At 35.1% G+C, this 22,259-nt stretch overlaps 1 non-coding gene across 1 annotated transcript; it reads left to right on the top strand.

Moving 5' to 3' along the window:
- Positions 1 to 3,617: 3,617 nt before the first annotated feature.
- Positions 3,618 to 3,726, top strand: LOC141650203 (small nucleolar RNA R71). Its single transcript, XR_012546251.1, has one exon. It is a non-coding gene; the product is annotated as a small nucleolar RNA R71 (small nucleolar RNA).
- Positions 3,727 to 22,259: the final 18,533 nt, after the last annotated feature.

The raw sequence follows: 22,259 nt of genomic DNA, 5'->3' as shown, positions 1-22,259 counted from the left end.
GGATGAGACCGTCTGCACATTCCTTGAAAACATAAGGATCATCCCAAAAATACTGTCTAGCATCATAGACAAACCGCTTCTTCTGCTGACATGAAAGCTCGGGTGGTATCCTACCTGTCACAGCATAGTTAGCAAAATCAGCAAACCACGGGGGTGGATAAGACCCTGAAGTAGTAATAGCTAACAAACTCTCATCAGGAAAGGAATCATTAATAGGCAAAGAATCCTCCCTTTCTGTCAGCTGCAGACGAGATAAGTGGTCAGCTACCACATTCTCTGCTCCTTTCTTATCTTTGATCTCCAAATCAAACTCCTGTAAAAGGAGTATCCACCTCAAAAGCCTTGGCTTTGCATCTTTCTTAATAAAGAGAGTCTTCAACGCTGCATGGTCAGTGTAAACAATAACTTTAGAGCCTAACAAATAAGACCGAAATTTGTCTAAGGCAAAAACAACAGCTAGAAACTCTTTCTCAGTGGTAAAATAGTTGACTTGAGCCTCATCCAGAGTCCGGCTCGCATAGTATATGGCATTCAAAGCTTTATTCTTTCGCTGTCCCAGAACTGCACCGATAGCATAATCGCTGGCATCACACATGATCTCAAATGGGAGGTCCCAATCAGGCGGCTGAATGATTGGCGCAGAAACTAAGGCCTCCTTTAACCTGTTAAAAGCGACATGGCACTAATCAGTAAATTCAAAGACAGCATCCTTAAGAAGCAATTGTGTAAGTGGTTTAGCAATTTTTGAAAAATCCTTAATGAAACGCCGGTAGAAACCAACGTGACCTAGGAAACTCCTCACTCCTTTAACATTCACGGGAGGAGGTAATTGCTCAATCACCTTCACCTTTGCCTTGTCAACATGTATACCTTTATCAGAAATCAGATGCCCTAACACAACTCCCTCATTGACCATAAACTGACACTTTTCCCAGTTTAAAACAAGATTAACATCTATACAACGCTGCATGACTTTATCAAGGTTAGCTAAACAACGATCAAAGTCACTGCCATAAACTGAGAAATCATCCATGAATACTTCCATAATATTCTCTATATAATCGTAAAAAAATCCCCATCATGCACCTCACGAAAGGTAGCGGGGGCATTACACAATCCGAAAGGCATTCTACGATAAGCAAAAACACCCTGTGGACAGGTAAAAGTAGTCTTACTCTGATCGTCCGGATGAATAGGGATCTGAAAGAACCCTGAATATCCGTCTAGAAAACAGAAAAATTTGTTAGAAGCAAGTCTTTCAGTCATTTGGTCAACAAAAGGGAGGGGGAAATGGTCTTTCTTAGTGGCGGCATTTAACTGTCTATAAACAATGCACATCCGCCACCCTGTCACTACTCGAGTTGGTATTAATTCATTTTTATCATTTTTAACCACGGTAGTCCCTGCTTTCTTCGGGACCACCTGAACTAGGCTAACCCACTTGGAGTTGCCAACTGTATAAATAATACCTGCATCAAGTAGTTTCATCACCTCGGCCATAACAACTTCCTGCATCTTTGGGTTCAACTTGCGTTGACCACCGTCTATAAGGCTTGTGGCCTTCTTCCAACTCTATCCTGTGTATACAAACATCAGGGCCGATGCCCTTAATGTCATCCAAAGAGTAACCCAAAGCCTTCCCGTTTTTCTTAAGTACACACATCAAAGCAGACATACCGGTCATCGTTAAGCTTAGAGCTAACAATAGTTGGTCTTGCTCCGTATCATCTAGAAAAACATACTTAAGATTAGGGGAAGTGGCTTACGCTCTGGCACCTTTACCTCTACAAAGATAAACAGAATCAGCTTCAATGGTGTAGCAAGTGTTCACCAAGTTATCGTTGGCCAGGCTCAAAAGCATCTCATCTTCTTCTTCATTGAGCTCGTAGCTCTCCATTAAGGCAACCAAAGCATCTGGCTCCTTAGTATTCTCCACTGTATTACCTGCACACTCATCTGAATGAGTTAGATCAGCTAAGGGATCCTTGGCTAAGGATTCCCTCCAATTACAAGTAACAATCCTGTCAACAACATCAATAGAATAACACGTATCCTCATCGCGAGTTCAGTTGCCTTGTGAGCAAGACTGAACTCAATGGTGTCATCCCCTACCTCTAAGGTGATGGTTCCGCGTTTGACATCTATCACAGCCCCAGCTATATGTAAGAACGGTCTGCCTAAAATGATAGGTATCTGACTATCCTCTGCAATGTCCAAAACAACGAAATCGACAGGAATAAAAAACTTACCCACTCGAACGGGTACATCCTCTAGAACACCTATAGGTCTCTGAGTCGATCTATTTGCCATTTGAACGGTAATATCGGTCACCTTAAGTCTACCAATGTTTAACCTTTCGCAAACAGAATACGGCATGACACTAACGCTGGCCCCTAAGTCACAAAGGGCCTTTCCAATTACGTGGTTACCTATAGTGCAAGGTATTGAAAAACTACCCGGGTCCTTTAATTTAGGTGGCACATTAACTTGTGAAAGAACATTACATTCCTCCACAAACGCAACATTACCATCATCACGAAAATTTCTCTTACGATTCAAAATATCTTTCATAAATTTAGCGTAAGAGGGTACCTGGGTAATTAAATCGGTGAAAGGAACCGTTACCTCGAGATTCGGACCATCTCCGAAACTTACCAAACTTACGCTCCACTTGGTAGCCTTCAAACGCTCCGGATACGGATCGCAACACGGCCGTAGGATCGGTAACCTTCGGCTTCCGTAGGTTTAAAACCCCCGTCAAATCATCAATGAGTGATGAATCTTGCAAACTAGTTGACGGATTTGCATCCTCGCTCTCGGAGATCCGATCGATCGACCGGTATGGGTAGTCGATCGACCAAGTAGCCGGGCGTGAACAGTTCTGTCCCGTAATTATCGTCATCGGTATCTCGGTCGATCGATCGAGGATGTTGGTCGATCGACGGATGTCTTTGGTGTGAATAGTTTCGACCGAAACTATTTTGTCGACAAAACAATCGATCGATCGGGAATGCGGTCGATCGACACCATCGCATTCGACTCGTTTTGCATCGAATTTAAACGAGCTTCTTCATCATTCCCCGAGTCTTCCTTTGGCTTGTCGGGACTTTCATAAGAAAGGCCACTTTTGAGATTGATGGCATTGATCGTCTCAACCGGCCCTTCACATTTAATTGAAGAATTAGCGGCTTGCTTAGCCTCCATATTCTCCAATTGTTTCACAAAATTCTGTGAGGACTCAATCCCTATTTGCTTCCATATTCGCCACTTGAACCAAAAGGAGTTGGACCATCTCTCTTAACTTCTCGATCTCATCTGAGTTTTGAATAGGAACTTCGACTTTCCCCTTGGAAGCTTCAGAAGTCTCGAGCTTCTCGAGACGGGTAGAAATGGAAGTTATAAGTGTCACAACAGCAGTCATGTCTTCACTTTGCTTTCGTGACTTACCACGTGAACTTCCAAACTCAGCTTTATGGACTGCCATCTCCTCAATGGTGTTCCAACCTTTACTTTGACCGGTATTATTTTGAAACCTGCCATTAGCAGCTGCATCCAAGATGACCTTGTAATCATCATATAAAGCATTGTAAAATAGATTGCAAAGATACCATTGCTGGAAACCATGATGAGGGACAGCTCGGACCAAACTTTTGAAACGTCCCCATGCTTCACAAAAATCTTCGTCGGCTCCTTGCTGAAAACTCGTGATTTTACTCTTCAAGGCATCAGTCTTCGAAGGCGGGAAGTACTTCTTGTAGAAGGCTAGTGCTAAAGATGTCCAATCAGTGACTCCAGCTGCTACTCTATCGAGGTAGCGATACCAATCTCGTGCCGAATCCTTCAAGGAGTATAAGAACATGAACCCCTTTACTTCATCTTGAGTTACCCCATCCGGTATAGGTATTGAACAGCAATAGTCCGTGAAAATTTCCATATGTTTCAGGGGGTCTTCATCTGGCAGACCCGCAAACTGGTTCCGTTCCACTAAATCAATATAAGAGGAACGAAACTCGAATTTACCGGTAGAAGGGGTAGGTAACTGTTGCCCCTTTGGAAGGTGGTGCTCCTTTGGCTGAAAATTATCATATATCGTAGCCATAACTTCCAAAATGAGAGTACTCAAGTCTTCCTCTCAAAAACATGTCCTCTAACTGTGCAAAAGCAAAACTAGAAGAAGAGGTAAGCAACGGCCTCAAGGAACAAAAGTTCCCTGAGACAAGGAAAATAAACTAAAATAAAGCAAACAGAATTACACCGTCTCCCCGGCAACGGCGCCAAAATTTGATACCGTCGTTTAGTACCAAAATTAAATTTATAATTCCAAACTAAAACTATAGCTAGTGATAGTAAGGGTCGAACCACAGAGAGACAAGGTTGATTTTGTTTGCTAATTTTCAGTCTATAAAAGTAACAATTAATTGGGGGTTTTGAAATTGGTTGGCTAACAGGCTAATTGCAAAAATGAATATTCTTAACAAGATAAAGAGAGGATCGGGAATTTCGGTTCACCATGGCAAGTAACAGTCACAAGCAAAGAGAGATCTCACAATACAGTCTCAGGGAAAATAAGCTAGTCTTTCGATCAAAGCTCAAATAACCTCACGGTCTAATAATTCCCCAGAATTTAACAAAGCTTTCACTCAAGAGAAATTCTAAATCTAGCGATAAATCAAATTACCAATCTTTCGACCTAGCAAAGAAATCCATCAAAAGATAACAAGACCAATACGGAAGAACTCATGCTACACAACTATCCTAGTTTAATACCATGGCTCACCTTATTCCCAATCAAAGAATTACCTACACATAATCATGACTACACTAATTACGAAATTAATAAATAAGGACAAATTCAACATGATGAAATCTAACTAGAACAAAGGAGAGAAATTCAATTACTGAAATTAATTGATGAAACAAGAATTAAATTAACAAGCCAAAAATAAGAAAAGAAAGAATTGCATAAAAGGCTTACTAATTGAATATCAAGAACAAAGCATTCGAATCCAGGTTTCCGTCTCAAGCTAGATCTCAAAACTAAGGTTTTTCCGAATGAAAACATAACCTAAAAGTTGCTGCGTCCAACGATAAAAAGATACTGAAAGTTAATTACAAGTTGGGCTTTTAAAAGTCTAACACGGAAAATTAAACATCACTCAAATCGTCGATCGATCGACGTCAAGACGGTCGATCGATCAACATGCGGAAAGAGCTTCGTCTGAAGCTCCGGTGGTCGATCGATGAAAATCTTAGTCGATCGACTGAAAGTGCTGTTCAGTGGCTCCTTGATGCTTCCAAACAACTCTTCACTCCTTGCACGCATCCCAAGGTGAGTGAATGAACTCTCCTTCCTCTTGGCTTCCCTGAACTCGCTTCCGGAGGACGAACTTGGCTTGATTTAGCCTACTTCCACGCATTCCTACAATAAATCATAGAAAATGCAAAGTAAACCGTTTCGGGAGAAATAGTAGCTTTAAGCTACCAATTATGCATGGAAATACGTGCCAAAACCACAGATAAAGTGTATAGAATATGCACGTATCAATGATCGACAAAGAGAGTTTGATGGTTGTACATGTTATAGTACAATTGGAAGTTTGAGTGTTGGTATAGAATAAGGATGGATTTGTGCGATGGTCGATTTTATTACAGGTAATGGCAGTGCTCATAGTAGTATGATGTTTAGGAGTGGGAGTAATGACTTGTGTGAGAATGTTTATGTGTGTGAATAACTTCGAGGACGAAGTTCGTTTTAAGGATGGTAGAATGTAACATTCCGTTTTGATGGTTGATCTTATTTTATGGATTGTATTGGCATTGAGTTGCTAGTGAGTGTTATGGAAGTGAGACAAGGTTGGCAACATTATATTGTGGTTATTCGATAATATTATGGAGTCAATATCGAGTGGATATGCTACCTAGTAGCGTGGTTGATAGAGTTAGTGTTAGGTGTCCATGTTTTATAGGTTGGGTTGGAACTTCGGGGACGAAGTTCTTTTTAAGGGGGAAAGACTGTAATACTACGGATTTTCATAAGTTAAGTACTCGACCGAGTAGAGCCTACTCGGCCGAGTTGTGCTAAATGTGTCTTATGTTTTGGTTCTGCCGAGGAATACTCGGCCGAGTATGATGGATACTTGACCGAGTAGAAGATACTCGGCCGAGTATACTCTATACTCGACCGAGTATCCGGTCTGGCGTGTAATTATTCAGCGGTTGATGCGGGAGTGTTTAGGGATTATTTATTTGTTAAAACAGTTTCTAAATGCCATTTCACAACCCTAATCACTTTTACGATATTCTAATCACTCCCAAATCTCCTACTGTATGTGTAATCATCGTAGCTTTTGCATTCAATCCTTCATCCTTTCGTCGGTAAGTTTTTATTCCCATGTTTGTTGATGATTAATTCTAGGGTTTGCCTTTAATCATGAATCGGGGGAAATGGGGTTTTGCAGTTAGTGATTGGAATTATGTGATTGTTGTTGTAGGTGACGATGTGGTATTTGTTATGCATTTGTGTGGTTGATTGCAGCATAGCGGATTGTGAAAAGGTAGGGTTTTACTACTCGGTTACTGTTAATTGATTTAGGACTGTGCTTGTGTTGTAATTATTGTTACCCGCTGATCATCGGAGTATGGCTGTTGTGTTGTGACGGTTGTGGTGTTGTGACAGCTGTGATGCTGTGTGTGTTGTGATTGTGGTGGAGTCACTTGCGGGAGTGGCTTCACACCCTAGTTCGCCCTCCGTGGAACCCGTCACGGAAGGGGATGTGCACATTAAGGGACAGGGATTTTTAGTCGCTCGTTGATGAGCTGGACTTGGTGGGATGGGCTGCGGCCACCCACTGGCGGCGTGGATTACCTGTTGCGATGGGTAATCTGGTAGGGCTACACACTTCGGTGTATAGTCGGTTACTATGTGAGATCGGGAGACCGGAGAGTGTGGATGATCAGCCGGTTACATCGTTTGTTTGTCTTACATTGATTGAACAGTACTGACCCCGTTGTTGTTGTTTTATAAAACCTGCGGTGATCCATTTGGGGATGGTGAGCAGATTGTGACAGGTAATGCAGATGTTTAGCTATGGGACAGTTATGAGGGTCATCACTCGAGTCTAGCTTCCGCCGTCAAGAGACTTAGCTTGCATTATTTGTAATTAATAGATATTTCATCGTTATGCTTTAGTTTGGTTTTGGAGATATGTAATCGCTAATTCTTTATACTTTAATAAAGGTTGTTTGGAATTGGTAACTTTTATATACTAACCTCGGGAAACCGAGATGGTAACAGTCTTTCATGCTAGGGTAGTCCTTGGTAAGGTACCTTGGTATGAGGGGGTGTTACAAGGAAGATACTAGGATCATCTATCCTTGGCAAACTGAGATTATAGCTAGTCTGAACAATTAAGAAGATACTCCCTCCTATTCACTATTTTCTTCCATATTTCTTTGAACGGATTATTCAGGTTTTCTTCTCCTTTCTCATTTTGGAAACTTTTACTCTTATTTTATTCATCTCTCTCTCTCTCCTATCACCAAACCCACTCAACTCTTTTACCCATATTTTATTACTTTCCTTAATGTTTTGGCCCACAATTCCTTATTTAACTTATAATTATTGATTATTCATACATCTCTCCTATTACCAAACCCCACCCAACTCTTTTACTCTTATTTTATTCCTTGCCTTAATATACGTGCCCACAAACAAAGGGAAGAAAATAGAAACTAGGAGGGAGTATAATATACCTGAATTCATTTCGAAGTAAGTGGTTTTGCTTCGAGCACGGCAAGTGGATCGATAGAGTTTCATTTCTCGAAGGCGATGTATTTCATTTAACTAAAATAAGTCGTCACTTCATACATAATTCAAATCACGAATATCAAGTATATTCAATAAATGATTTACCTAATAACTTTTTCCACGAAAACTGTCGAGGCTCTGGATATCCAAGTGGATCACACGAATACAATATACTTTCAATTGGACAAATCATAGCAACATACAATGATCAATTCAATTGAAAAAGTGAATAATGAGAATATTTTCACGTAATTAGCCAGGAATAAATAACTAGAAAATTGGAAAAGCAAAAGTTTATGTATACCCTTTGGATAAGCTGCAATATAAGGTGTTGACGTAATTGGTACTGATAACAATGGACATCTTTAAGTCCTTGTTGTCTTACATTGGCGGTAAAAATTCACACTCTACAAAAAGTTGGTCTTTGATCACCAAATTTAACAAGACTTCCGAGAAAGAAGCATCAGTGGAACAAACCTGCGAATTTGATGCCGTTGACGCGACTTTGACCTTACTATACTGCCAGAAGAAAACAAGAGTCAACATAGATGTGTTGGAGTATGTGTCCTCAACAATAGTGCGATCACATATTAAATCCCATAACAAGAATACAAAAGGGAAGATTCAATTATATAGTCAACTGATCAAAATTAATCGGTAATGATTGGCTAACTAGAGTTTGCCATTACCGTCGTTTGACGGTGGTGATCAGTTGATCTCTTAAGGTCACACCTATAGGACAATTCTCTTAATAGATAAGTTAATTAATTGTATAATGATACAAGTTAATTAATTCCTTAAAAATTGAACAATTTATATTTGTGAGTGAGAATTTGTATCTTATTGTAATTCGATTAAATAAGATTCATTTAGTAATTAATATGTTATATTACTAAAATTGATTATTGTTTATGAAACAATTAAGATAAGAATGAATTGTTAATTATAATTACAAAATATTGTAAATTATATTAACTTGACCAATTTTATACACAAGTAATTATGAATTACTAGTAAATTTGTTATTTGTAATTTAATTAATTTATATATTGATATTTAAGTGTTAATTATGCATTAAATTGATTAATAACATGTTACATGCTACATGTGACATATTGTGTGACAAATGACAAATGACAAATGACAAAGTTAAAATGGAGGTCACATTAAGGGCATAAAACCGGTTTTGTTGGGTTTGTTTAGGGGATGATTTTAAGATGCTTTAAACATCATAATTATACCTAAAAAAATCTAAGCCTACATCTAGCCTTTCTTGTGAAGACAAAAAGGGAATTGAGAAGAGCAATTTTGGCTCCCAACAAGAGCAAAACGGCAGCCAAGATAGGAGATGAGTGAGGTTCTTATTTTTACTCTTTCTCAACATTATTCATTCTTATGTTTTTAAAAAGACAAAAACTATCCTCTCTCTCTCGACAAAAACAACAACATAAATATGTTTATGCAAAAATTTTGTTCACAAAATCTAATATAAACACTAGATTACTAAAGTAGTAATATTACTAATATTAGATTTAAGTTTAAGGTAAACTACTCTTATCATCTAGTTAATAATATTTGTAGTATTAAGGGATTGTCTTGGGTGCAACTAAAAGGAGGCATTCTACATTTGAATGCATGAAGATTCTTGGAGGATCATTCATAATGGTAATAGCTCAAGATATAGTTTTGGAAGGAGTCCAAAACTAGTGCCCTTAAATTCGTCCATATGACGTAAGAACATCAATTTCTTCTTCTCATTTTGTTTAATTAATCATGCATGCAACTAGATCCAGTTAAATATAAATTATAAGTAATTTATAAAATGATTAGATGAATCTAATAAGGTTATATGAACCCTAACAATTGGTATCAGAGCTTTGGTGTTGCATGCATAATCGGTTTCGTTTTTCCGAGTTAAATGTAACTTAATTAAAACTAGATATTTGTGATTTTTAAGGATTAAGCCACGAATTTTTTTCATATAATATATTCTGGTTCTAAAATCTGTTTAGGTCATATTAATGATTTATGGATGATTATTGCTTATTTTAATGATTTTTAGTGAAATAATTACATTTTATTAAGTAAAATGAATTTTTATTTACTAAAAATAGTTAAACTTCACTAATGGCCGTGACTTTTAGTATGACCTCACATGCATATGTTACTTATTGTATGTAAAATTTCTTATTAATGTGATTAATATTTCATGATTTATGATTTTTATGTGATAAAAACGCTATAAATGGAGGTTAAATGACTAAAAATAGTTAAACTTCGAAACAGGCCATGAAATTTTAATATGATGTCACATGCATGTTTTACATATTGTATAAAATTTGAGATAAATGTGATTTATTATGCATGATTTATAATTTTAATGGTTAAAATGATATAAATAGTGACTATTTTTAGCAAAAATAGCTAAAATGAATTTTATGACATGAATTTTTTCTCTAATGTTGTTTATATGATATGGACATCATATCTAAAGTTGTACGATTAATTTTGATTGATTTGGTATGTTTATTAATTTTTATGTGATAAAAGGGCAACTTTATTAGTCATAAAAATTAATTCGAAATTTTTGATTGAAATTTTTCCATTTAAAGGTTCTGGAAATTATTTAAGAATGTTCAAAATTTTGATTTTGATTTTTTCATAATTTTTATGTTTAATTTGGAATTAAATGGTAAAAGTTATGATTTATACGATTTATTAATGAAGTAAATTATAAATATTTTATGGGCAAATTTTATTGAGTTTTTGGGATCTTGGTAATATTCCTGTATGTGCAAAAATGTGATTTCAAATTTTTGTCAAATTTTATGATTTATTGGGATATTCCATAATTGTTATGATTAGGAGAAGTTTAATAAGCAATAATAGAAAACCAAGTTGAATTATTGTTAAAAATTGAGTAAGGACTAATTTTGAGTCCTAATTGAGTTAGAGTAATTAACTTGAGCTTAAAATTGATTTAAGCATTGATTTGTGATTTTAATAAGTTATTTTCACGCGTTTCCATAAAACCGGATTATACGATATAAGGTTTAAGTAGGGCGATTTGGCACATTAATTTGGCATGTTAGACACATATAATAATGCTGCATTTTTATTGATGAATGTCATAATTTTATTTATGTAATTTTGAATTATGTAATTTTATCTTAGTATGGCCTTAGTTTTAATCGGTATTACCCGTAATGTAAGGGATACCGGTTCGCTTGTAATTTTAATGTGATCTCGTATCACTTTTATTTTTACTAGTTTTTCATATTACAAATGTATAATAGGAATAGCTATGTATTTTATTATTATTTGTAATTCCGGAGTTCCTTCAAGACGGTGCCAATCGGAAAGGCGTTCCGATAAAGACGGAGTCCTTGGGAAGCGTGCTACTTGAATTTCAAGGGACCAATAGAGTTGGTTTCCGAATTTGTAAATAGATTATTAGATTTTCTTTTTTAGGAAGGTCATACTAGGAAATTTATTTATTGCTTATGCATTTTTCATTATATGTTGCATGAATTGCCAAATCGCCATAAACAACACATGCATATCATATCGAGTATTCGACCGTGTCAATTATAATTATCGTTAGTTCGAAAATTTAATTCACTTAAATTTGATAGATAATAAATTGACTCTACCTCTCACGTTATTAAGATTGAGACATAGCCTTACCTAATAGTAGGAACCCATGAATCTCAATTTCATAAGGGTACAATACGATTTTTCGGGGTGCTCTCTATTGACGTTGGGTAAGTGGGGTAATAAAATGTTATTACATTTCGAAATTTGGTTGATCTCAACGAAAGTATTAGAGGGACTGTTGTCCCAATAGGTTCGGACTAAAGATGAACTTAACGTAAATTCATCAACCGAGAGTTCTAATTGTAGAATCGATTAAAAGGGTTGACCCACCAAGTTATATTAATAAGAGGTGTAGAGGGCCCGTAGGCTCACATCCAAAGTTAATATGAATTTTGGGTCTCGGAATCATTTATATAATTGGGTGGAGGTCATTATATAAATGCTAAAACATGCTAAAATGTTTTAGATATAACGATGAATGTTCAATTTTCCCACTATTTTGTTATTTTTAATGTTGTTCTATTTCATTACTCCTACTCATATGTTATATCATTCGATTGTAACATGAGTCTCCGCGAAACCACTATTGCTAACGACAAAGAATCTCTTTCTAAAAATGAACCGCATCATAGGTTGTGGACCAGCTCCATAGGAATCGTTCTATTCCATAGAACTCGATAGGAATTGTCCTATGTAAATACAAGATTAACATCTTAAATTCCTTACATACCCATGTATTTGAAATCTCTGATGAAGAAGAATAAATAGAAGTAGTAATTAGTCAAAATATATTTTGATAATTCTTCTATGCATCCATGGTTCAAAAGTCTTATTGCTCAACCTAAACACTTGTCATCAAGCACTTAAGTTGTTAAGAACATGACAAAGTTAAATTGGTTAATTAATTTGTTAGAAATTTTGATTAACCAAATACCACAATAGAGTTCATCCTTGTGAAGGATTAACTAGCTATTTATATGAAGATAAGTCTTCATCAAGTCGGAATTCTTGAAGTAGGTGGGAGCAATAAGAAGCAAGTACCTATCTTAATTGTTATGAACAGAACTAGGCTCGAAAGAGAAGGTGTTAGACACTAAAATAGAGACAAACCCCAAATAAGTAAAGATCAAGGAAGTTGGTCGTGTGACTCCAACATATTCCTCCTTGAATATATACGACATTGACATTTCATTCTTGCTAATTACCACATCATGAGTATTTGATACAAATTTGTGGATTTCATTATAATATTTGGCATTATCGTTTGACGACTAGCAAGAATAAGTTCATAAATTTGCATGAATAGAACTAGGGTAGTTGCCACTTCATCCATGAACATATGAATGTTTTAATGTACTTATTTTAGTTTTGCATTTAAAAATGTACCTCAATAATTGTTATGATGTACAATATGTCTAAATAAGAATATAATTTGAGTTTTCACAAAAGGTAAAGGGTTTTACCATTATGCAATTAAAACAAGTGTTGTACTCTTACATACCACAATTAAGTTTATGGTGAGACCATACAAGTCAAGGTAATTATATTCAAACTAGAAATAAAATGTCATATATAAAAGACTTAAGTTCGTGACCCCAATCATTTCTTAATTCTCGATTGAAAATCACATTTAGAAACTAGTTTTTACTAGTCTCCCAAACCATTTGACTGAGATTTTTTTGGTGTGTGCGAATCTTGTATTCAAAGCAAGTTAATTATTGACTTTTTATGGAAAAGGATTATGAATAGAGCAAGATATTCGCCCTATTTACACTTTGAAGTGTATGGTCGAATACAATTTCAATCGGAAAAGGGTTATTACTTCCATCTCTTTTTACCAACGAATTAGGTAGATACTTGGTATCCACTTAATGAAGTAAGAAGAAAAATTCTTTGAATAAGTTTAATGAATGTTTAAAAGTAACAAAACCTAGAGATCATAAAAACAAAGTATTAGTACTTTGTTAAGGTAAGGAACAATAAAGTGATGACTTTTATCTGCACCAAAAAGAGTGTGATATGGTATCACAAGTTTACTTTCATTACGATATGATTAAATCTTTACATTGTAGTTGGTGGTAGTTTCTTTTATAAAATTTGTCTGGCATTTAAATTTTCCACTAAAACAAAACATGGTTAAAGCAATCATCTACTTTTTATACGAGATATGGTTAGGCATGGTACCTAAATTCTAGCTTGTTTCGATAGTAAACATATGCTCTCTCTCTTCCTATATGATCACCAGAACAAAGGGTTTGTGGCTCGTGATGCTGTCTATTAAAGAAAACAGGATTATTTCTTAAAGACAGAGTGGGAGAAAATGTTCAAAAGCCACAAACTGAGAATAAGACGTAGGAAGATGTTCCTTCTTCATCAAAATCAGTATTATTTCCTCGAAACCTAAAGTGGACAAGAGTCATGTTATTTTTGAAGTAACAAACCTGCAACTTATTAAGATGCTTAATCTGCTCTCAACTCCACAATAGTCCGAAGTTAGCATAAACATGAAGATGTTTATTTAGCTTGGTTGATTGGTGGCAAAGGGTTTTGCACGTAACAACAACGCCTCATTGAATTCGGATATAATTTGACAGTTGGATTTTAAAATCATCTTGCATGAGTTTTTGAAAATCGCAACTATCCTAAGGTAGGATAAAAATATAAGGAAAACTCTTAAGTAGAAGTAAAAGAGCTGATTTGTAGGTTTTGATCATGTGATAAACGTTTCTCGAATTGCCGAGTAGTTCTGTTTATACAAGGAGTTTAGTGGAGTAATATGGTGTTACTAGTCTTATGTGTAAGGAACATTTTGATCATTGTGAATGATGGAAGACGTAAGAGAAAAATAATACATCTCTAAGGTATCAAGACCTATAAAGATAGTTCTAAGAGAATATTAGCGTTAAATGAATATTCTTATGTTAATAAGAATCTTGACAAGTTCAAAAGTATTGAACATGTAGAAATTAAATCCACATGCTTCCACTGCGGGATTAATTCATTACGCTAAGATGTATCACCATTCTTAAACTTCGTATACTTGGAGTATGACGAGAAGTTACAAATCGAATCTTTGAGAGAAGTCTCTATATAGCCATATAGTTCATTGGTTAGTACTAAAGAAGTACTAAAGATATGAAGCTAAGTGATTAGTAATGATATGGATTTATGTGTAAGGAGTTACACTATAACCATATTCTAATCACACAAGGATGGTTATAGAACCATCTTGGCTATATTATTTAAGGAGGAAATCTGCTAGAAACGTCGTAGGCAGTTGAACAATGAGATATACACAACGAAAATTGAGTACACTTGCAATAATGAGATATGCAAGAAGGAGGGGATGATATTAGGATTCGGTTTAATTAATTGGAGGATCTATGTGAAGGAAATGTAGATCTATATACATACTAACATACTCATATATGTCAAAATTAATTTGTCAAAAAATTAAATACGGATTTTATGCATGCAAACAATATAAAAATAGAGGAGAAATCATGTCCTTACATTGGTGATTTCGGTTTAATGGGCACAAAAGAGATCACCTTTCTCTCTTGTTCTTGAGCTTTTCCTTATGGATGAACCAAGATCCAAGTGTAGGATCTCTCCCTAAGCTTTATACCCAAGGCTTTCTCTTAATTCAAATTAATATTATAAGTACTAGTATAATATTAATCTAGTAGAAAATTGACCCAAAATATTATAAACACATAAATATTTCGGTATTATGGAGGGAGAAGAAGAGATCTTTTTATCTCTCTAGAAATCTTAATTTTTGGATGATAGAATGAATGAATACACTAAAACATTTTAGTGTTATTAGGTAAAAATTATAGAAAAAAAAAATCATGATGGGTTTTGTCTTCTCAAAACCGTGTAAGAGGAGGGATTTTGGGGAGCCAATGCATGAAAAAATTGTTCTTCACAATAAACAATAGGCTTGCATGGCTAGTGACTAGGGTAATCATCATGCCCTCCACTAATTACAATCAACATATAATTAGCATAAAAACCCTCTAATTTTCGGCCCACTTGATAATATGGATTCCATATTATTTTTGTCAATTGTCAATATGTCACATGTCATATGTGACATAAATTTGTTATGTATTTTTAACATATTTAAAATCAACGTATTAATAAAAATACGTCACATACAAAATCGACTTAGTAATTTCATAATTACTTGTGCCATAATATTTTACCATTTATAAATCACAACAGATTGTATTTATAATAATTCATTCAATTTAATTGTTACATTAAACAATTATTTCATCCGAGTAATTATACAATTCAATTACTCAGACCGTATCTCATTTAATCACATTTCAATTTGATACGTAAATTTTACTTCCAAAAATCGTCCGTCAATTTTCAAGTAATTTAATTAACTCGTAACGTTATACGATTAATTAAATAATCAATTAAGAGTGTTGCCCTATAGGTATGACCTAGGGGGTCAATCGATCACCACCGTCACACGACAAAATGTGTCAAACTCTAGTCAGCTAATCATTACCGATATATGTTGACCAGTTGACAGTAACAATATTACTTCCCAATTGTATTCTATATAATGAGTTTTAAACATGTGATCATCATGATCAACAGTCATGATCGCATTATTGTAGGAGGACACATATTCCAACAATCTCCCACTTGTCCTCGACAAGTGTGCGTCACCAATTCTCTTGTCCTATTACTATCTCCCACTCAATGCAAGGTGTCTTTCAGGTCGTACTTGCAAGTGATCATATCGAGAGTGGTTTCCTCGATCTGGAGAATAACTGATTGACCGGACTTATCTATCATAGATACTTTCCGAGCGTGGCCACGCATTTTCCAATTCATTACTCCTCGAGTGGCCCCGAGATATTGTTATAACCCTGACTAGGGGTGGACAATTCCTATCGCACTCATTCCCTTCGACTAGCCACACCATCATAACCCAAAATATGCCCATTTGACCCCATTTACGAAGGTCGTAGTAACACAAATCAAAGTTAATCTGAAACTGTGCCATCTTAGGTGAATAGTCTTTAGTCAAAAGAATCGACTCATTTGAATACTATAGTAGCTCTCGCCACGACCAGGCAAAATAAATTTGCCAGAACTCTATAAGCGGTCATTAGGCCCGACAAAATGTTCCTAACAGTCTGCCTATGTGATCGACTAGTCATCTCACATGACTCTATGGCATTTGAACTTGCCATCAATCGCATCACACTCTAGTCACTTCGAGAAGTCACCTCATACAAGTAACTATGGGCAAAAACAATGTTAATCCATGTTCACTTTAACGGGGTTCAATTGTCTCTACAACCCGTTTGGATATAACAATGTACAAGGTGAGTTAATAATAACTCAAACGACAAATGTCGACATCACACTCGGGTAGTCAATATCATATTACAACCTTGTGATGTATATCGTAAGTGTAAACACTTATTGATTGCAATAGAAGTTTAACATGCCATGTGTCCATGTGTTCAAACTTCTTACACTTGCAATTTCCATTACATTCATGTTCTCTCTCATATCATGAATCTTACCAAGTACACATCAAGATTCCCGACCTTGGTTTTGGTTCTTTAACTTGAAAGAACTTTCTTCTCGATTATCTCATAACGAATGAATTTGTGATGAATGATATAACTTGTACTGATCAAGTACTCCATCCACACAAAATGCACTAGGTATACGTTTTGTAGAATCTTGTAACAATTGACAAGATTATTTAGCTCAGTACTTCTCACAAGTCCTAGCTTAACTAGGAAAGATTGATTTTTGAATAACCTCTTATTTAACCAAGCATCTTTCCAAAAACTTCTCATTTCTCTTTCTAGGCTTGAAAGAATTGGGATTCTCATAAATCCTCATATGTGTTCGGATTTTCTACAATATGTGCAACCTCTTATCACATAATGGAGTATTCCGTCAAACACCGAAATCGCTCATTGGATTCTTCTTGAGAATACATGACGTTTCTATTATGGCTTACCATCCATCATCATGCTCTTATGCATATGATTCATAATTGGACATGTACATGATTATTCTAATGGCGGAAACATTAGTTACTAATAATCATGAGATCAACCGTTCATAGGTTCAATGAACGACCATGACTGCTAATGGCAATTCCATTTTCATCTACATGAATAACCTATGTGAATGTTGATACGATGTGTATCTCTTAATACTAATCCAACATCCCTTGATGTAATTGGATTCATCATAGTCCATTTTCATCCAGAATTGAAAACTCAAAAGTTCTTTATGAAAAAAGGTATTAGCTCGTCATTCTTTAATGAGTAATGAGTTTTATACATTCAAGGATGATAGCTCCCACTAAATTCCATGTCTTCACATGAGAATTTCCTAACTCCCACTCAATTTTACACATTTCGAAATTGACTTCTCAATCGAAATTTATTCAAGATTTGAAATATAAATTTCATTGCCAAGTTATTAGGATAAAACCATATATGTTCCATCATATCCTTTCAAAATACCTATTTTGAAGTGGTCTCATCTCAACCTTACGTAAAGAGATTTTAAATCTCCAACACACTCATGTCATAATGATGTGTAGTAATGTCATTATTCAAATATAAACAATATCTAGAATACGTCCTTCGCAAATACCCTTTTGGAAGGAGGTTTAACCATTTCATAGCGAGGTTAAGTAATGACATTTGTGTGGTTAAAACTTTGGTCATTGAAGATATCGGTATATCAATCTTTGCAACTCGATCATGACTAGTATGTTACTATGATTCATTTAGGCTCTTAAATAAATCTCAAGGTTGAAACTATTGGTCAAATGTTTCATGAACTTAGTCAAAAACTTGTTAAGACTTTACATTAGTCATTTTTCTTCCAAAACTTTCTTTTGGTCTCCTCGTGTAGTTATCTTGAGAATAATCTCTTATGATTACTACACTTGGTCTCTTTAGTCATATAGAACTAACTTGAGACCATAGATCTCATCTATTCGGCATACTATGTAAATAAATATACCTTTATTCAAATCATTCTCTCTTGTGTAGATCTTCATATACACAAGTACACAATTTTATCTTGCCTTGTGTGTTGTGTCCTCATTTTTCTCCCACTCTATCTTTAGAATAAATACACTAAACATTCAAAGATAGCATATGAGACACAAATTAATGATGTTGAAGTATAAGGAGAACTATCTCATAGATAGACTAATAGTTATTGATTTCATATGTGTACTTGGTGATTGACATTCCTTTAAGAGAGTTCATAGACTCAAAAATCGGTTCATAAATGATCATACACAAGCCTTAAGCATGTGGACATATAATGAAACCCGTCATTATATTTGTCTATTAGATCACTTTAAGTGACTAATCTTATGTTTCAAAGTGCAAGCATTTAAAGATGAATTTTAGAACATGAAAGGATAAATGATAAAGCGGGTGACTTGGGTTGCAAACCAAGTCACCATCATCCAAAATACAAACCATTATCCAAAATACCTTTCCATGTCGAACACGGAAACTTAAAGTTCTAAAATCCAAAATATAACTTAAAATAAGACAATGAAAAGCAAAGCTCCATAAAAGCTATCCTTAGCTTCTCCATGGTTTCTTATGCTTGCTTTTCCTTTCCTTTGTCTTTGCTTGGTGGAGGCCCTATTTACAATAAAAAGGGAGATACATTATCACAACTTTGCATCATAATACCATAGTTGAATTAGAAACATAAAAGAAGGATAGTCATTTACCTACTGGAGTGATCTTTCCAGTTTTGATATCACCAAGGTATTTGGAACAATTCCTTTTCCAATGTCCCATGCCATTACAATAATGGCATTTATCAAGAGGACCCTTCTTGACTTTTGAGGTGCTAGCTTCACAAGACTTAGCTTTGGTGAATGTGGGAGCTTGCTTCTTGCCCTTTCTCCCATTCTTCTTGAACTTCCCCTTACTTTTAGTGCTTATGTTAAGCACATCCTTGGGAGGGTTCACATTTAATCCCATGTCCCTCTCGGCTTGCACAAGTAACTTGTGCAACTCCTCAAGAGACACATCCTTGTCTTGCATGTTGAAATTCACCCGGAATTGCACATATGCCTTGACTTTGGACAAGGAGTGTAGAATCCTATCTACGATGAGTTCTTTGGGGATTTCAACCTTTTGAATTTTCAAGGTCTCGACAAGCTCCATGAGTTTGAGCACATGAGGGCTAACCTTTTGGCCCTCTTTGAAGTCGAGATCAAAGAATGCCGCGGCCGCCTCATATTGGACGATCCGCGGAGTTTGTGAAAACATGGTCACAAGTTTGGAGTATATCTCATTAGCATTGCTCATTTTAAAGGCTCTCCTTTGGAGGTCCGCCTCCATCGCAAATATCAAGACATTTTTCATTGCGGCGGACTCCTTTTGGTAAGCCTCATATGCTTCCCTAGTGGCCGCGGTGGACCTAGTGGAGGGTTCGGGTGGAGAGGCCTCGGTAAGGTAACGAAGCTTGTCGTCACCTTCGGCGGCTAATTTGAGTTGGGCATCCCATTCGGAGAAATTTGACCCATTCTTTTCAAGTTTACATCGATCCATAAAGGATCGGAGCCAAGACGAACTAGCGAGAGGTGTAGCATTAGGAGTTGGTGTTGGTGTTGCCATTTGTTATGAAAAAGAAGTGGTCTACAAAACAAAATATAAGGAGTAAAACAATTGTCGTTTTAATAATACTCGTAAAAATGTATGATTTAAACAAGTTTTATGCATTTTTCTAGTGACCTCTACCCAACTAGATAAATGATTCCAAGACCCAAATTCATATCGACTTAGGCACGGTGGGGCCGATACATCCTTTATCAATATAACTCGGTGGATTAACGTTTAATCGATTCTACTTTTAGAACTCTTGGTCGATAATATTACATTAACAATTATCTTTAGCCCAAAACACATTCGACAAGGGCACGGTGGGGCCGATACATCCCTTATCAAAAACTTTTGTTGAGTTCAATCCAAATTTCGAATAAATGTGTCCATGATCCAAACCCACATTAACTTGGGCATGGTGTGGCCGATACATCCCTTATCAACATGAATTCGGTGGATTAACATTCATCACCCACTTCCCCTACGTAACAAGGTTTGTACCCCGGTGGGGCCGAGCGCACTCCCTCGCGAAATATGTTTTCATGGTTTCTACTATTTGGTAAGGCTATGTCTCAATTAATTGTTTTAGCGAGAGGTCATGTCAATTTATTATCTATCACGTTTTAAGTGAACTAAAGCGGTGAACTACGATAATTTTAATTGACACGGTCGATAAACTCGATAAAATGACAATGCATGTTTAGTTATGGCGATTTAGCGATGCATGTGACATAAAATAAAATGCAAGCAAAAATAAATAAATCCGAGTATGACCTTTCCTAAAATAGAAAAACTATTTAACTATTACATATTCAGAAACCAACTCCATTGGTCCCTTGAACTTCGGTTGTGGCACGCATCTCGAGGTAACACCATCTTTATGTATCGCCATTCTTGAAGAAATTCGTCTTTTGGAACTCCGGAATGAATAAAAATTACATAATAAATTACATAATTTCCTATTATACATTTGTAACTAAAATAAAATAAATCTATTAAATTACACAACGGTGATACGAGATCACAATAAAATTACAACCGAATCGATATTCCCATACATTTCGGGAAATACCAATTAAAATCTAAGGCCATACTAAGTAAAATTACATAATTCAAAAATTACATAAATTAAAATTATGACAATCATAAAGAAAATGCAGCATTATAATATGTATGAACATGCTCAATTTTATGCTAAATCGCCTTTAATTAGCCAATATCGTATATTACTCGGTTTTTACGGATTTGCGTGATTTCAACATTTTATAATCACAAAAATACATAAACTCATATTTATGCATAAGTTAATTACCCTAACCTCTTAGGACTCAAAATTTAGTCTTCACTAATAATTTGACCATAATTAACCCATATTTTATAAAATTGTTCATAAATGGACCAAAAATTACAAAAATAAGCTATTAAACTTCAAATAAATCAAAAAATTTCAAATAAATTTGAAATTTGAAATTTAAACTCATGAACATTCTGGAAAAATACCATGACACTCATAATGTTCAAAAACTTAGGTTAAAAATTTCGAAATTTTTCCGGAAAAACAATGTTGCGGTTTATCGATTTTAAATAAAAAAAAATCATAAAAACATGGTAAAATATTTTCATTAACTTTTCAATTTTAGATCTGAAAAATATAATAAAATGCAACATTAGACGTTTTTCCTAAGTCATAGATTATGTTTTATTAATTTTTCACTAATAATGTCACTATTTATGCTATTTTTCTTCAAAAATCCATAAATCATGCAAAAAGACTTCTTTATAGCCAATTATTTTACACACATCTTTTAAAATTTCATGTGACAACATATTAATTTTCTATGACCAGATTCGAAATTTAACTCATATTAACCTATTTTTCACTTAAATCCGAATTTAATAATAAAAAATTCATTTTTCGAGCATCACAAGTCCAAAAATTATGAAACTTTACAGGTTATCTCAAAATAATATATGTGCCAACATATCCAAAAATCAACTTAAAATTCGAAGTATAGCTAATTTTAGACCAAAAATGATATTTTTACTCATAAAATCATATTTAAATGCCATTATTGTAAAATATGAACAATAAAAATCCGTAAAATTAACCAAAATATCCTAAAACATTTTAGGACCAGAAATATTAACATGCATGGATTAAATTCGTGATATATCATAATAACACAAATATTACAAGTTTTATTTGTTAT

Source organism: Silene latifolia, chromosome 3, assembly GCF_048544455.1.
Source record: "Silene latifolia isolate original U9 population chromosome 3, ASM4854445v1, whole genome shotgun sequence".
Classification (NCBI taxonomy): Eukaryota; Viridiplantae; Streptophyta; class Magnoliopsida; order Caryophyllales; family Caryophyllaceae; genus Silene; species Silene latifolia.
Note: the sequence above shows the minus strand (reverse complement) of the source record. Positions and strands in the feature narration are given on the sequence as shown.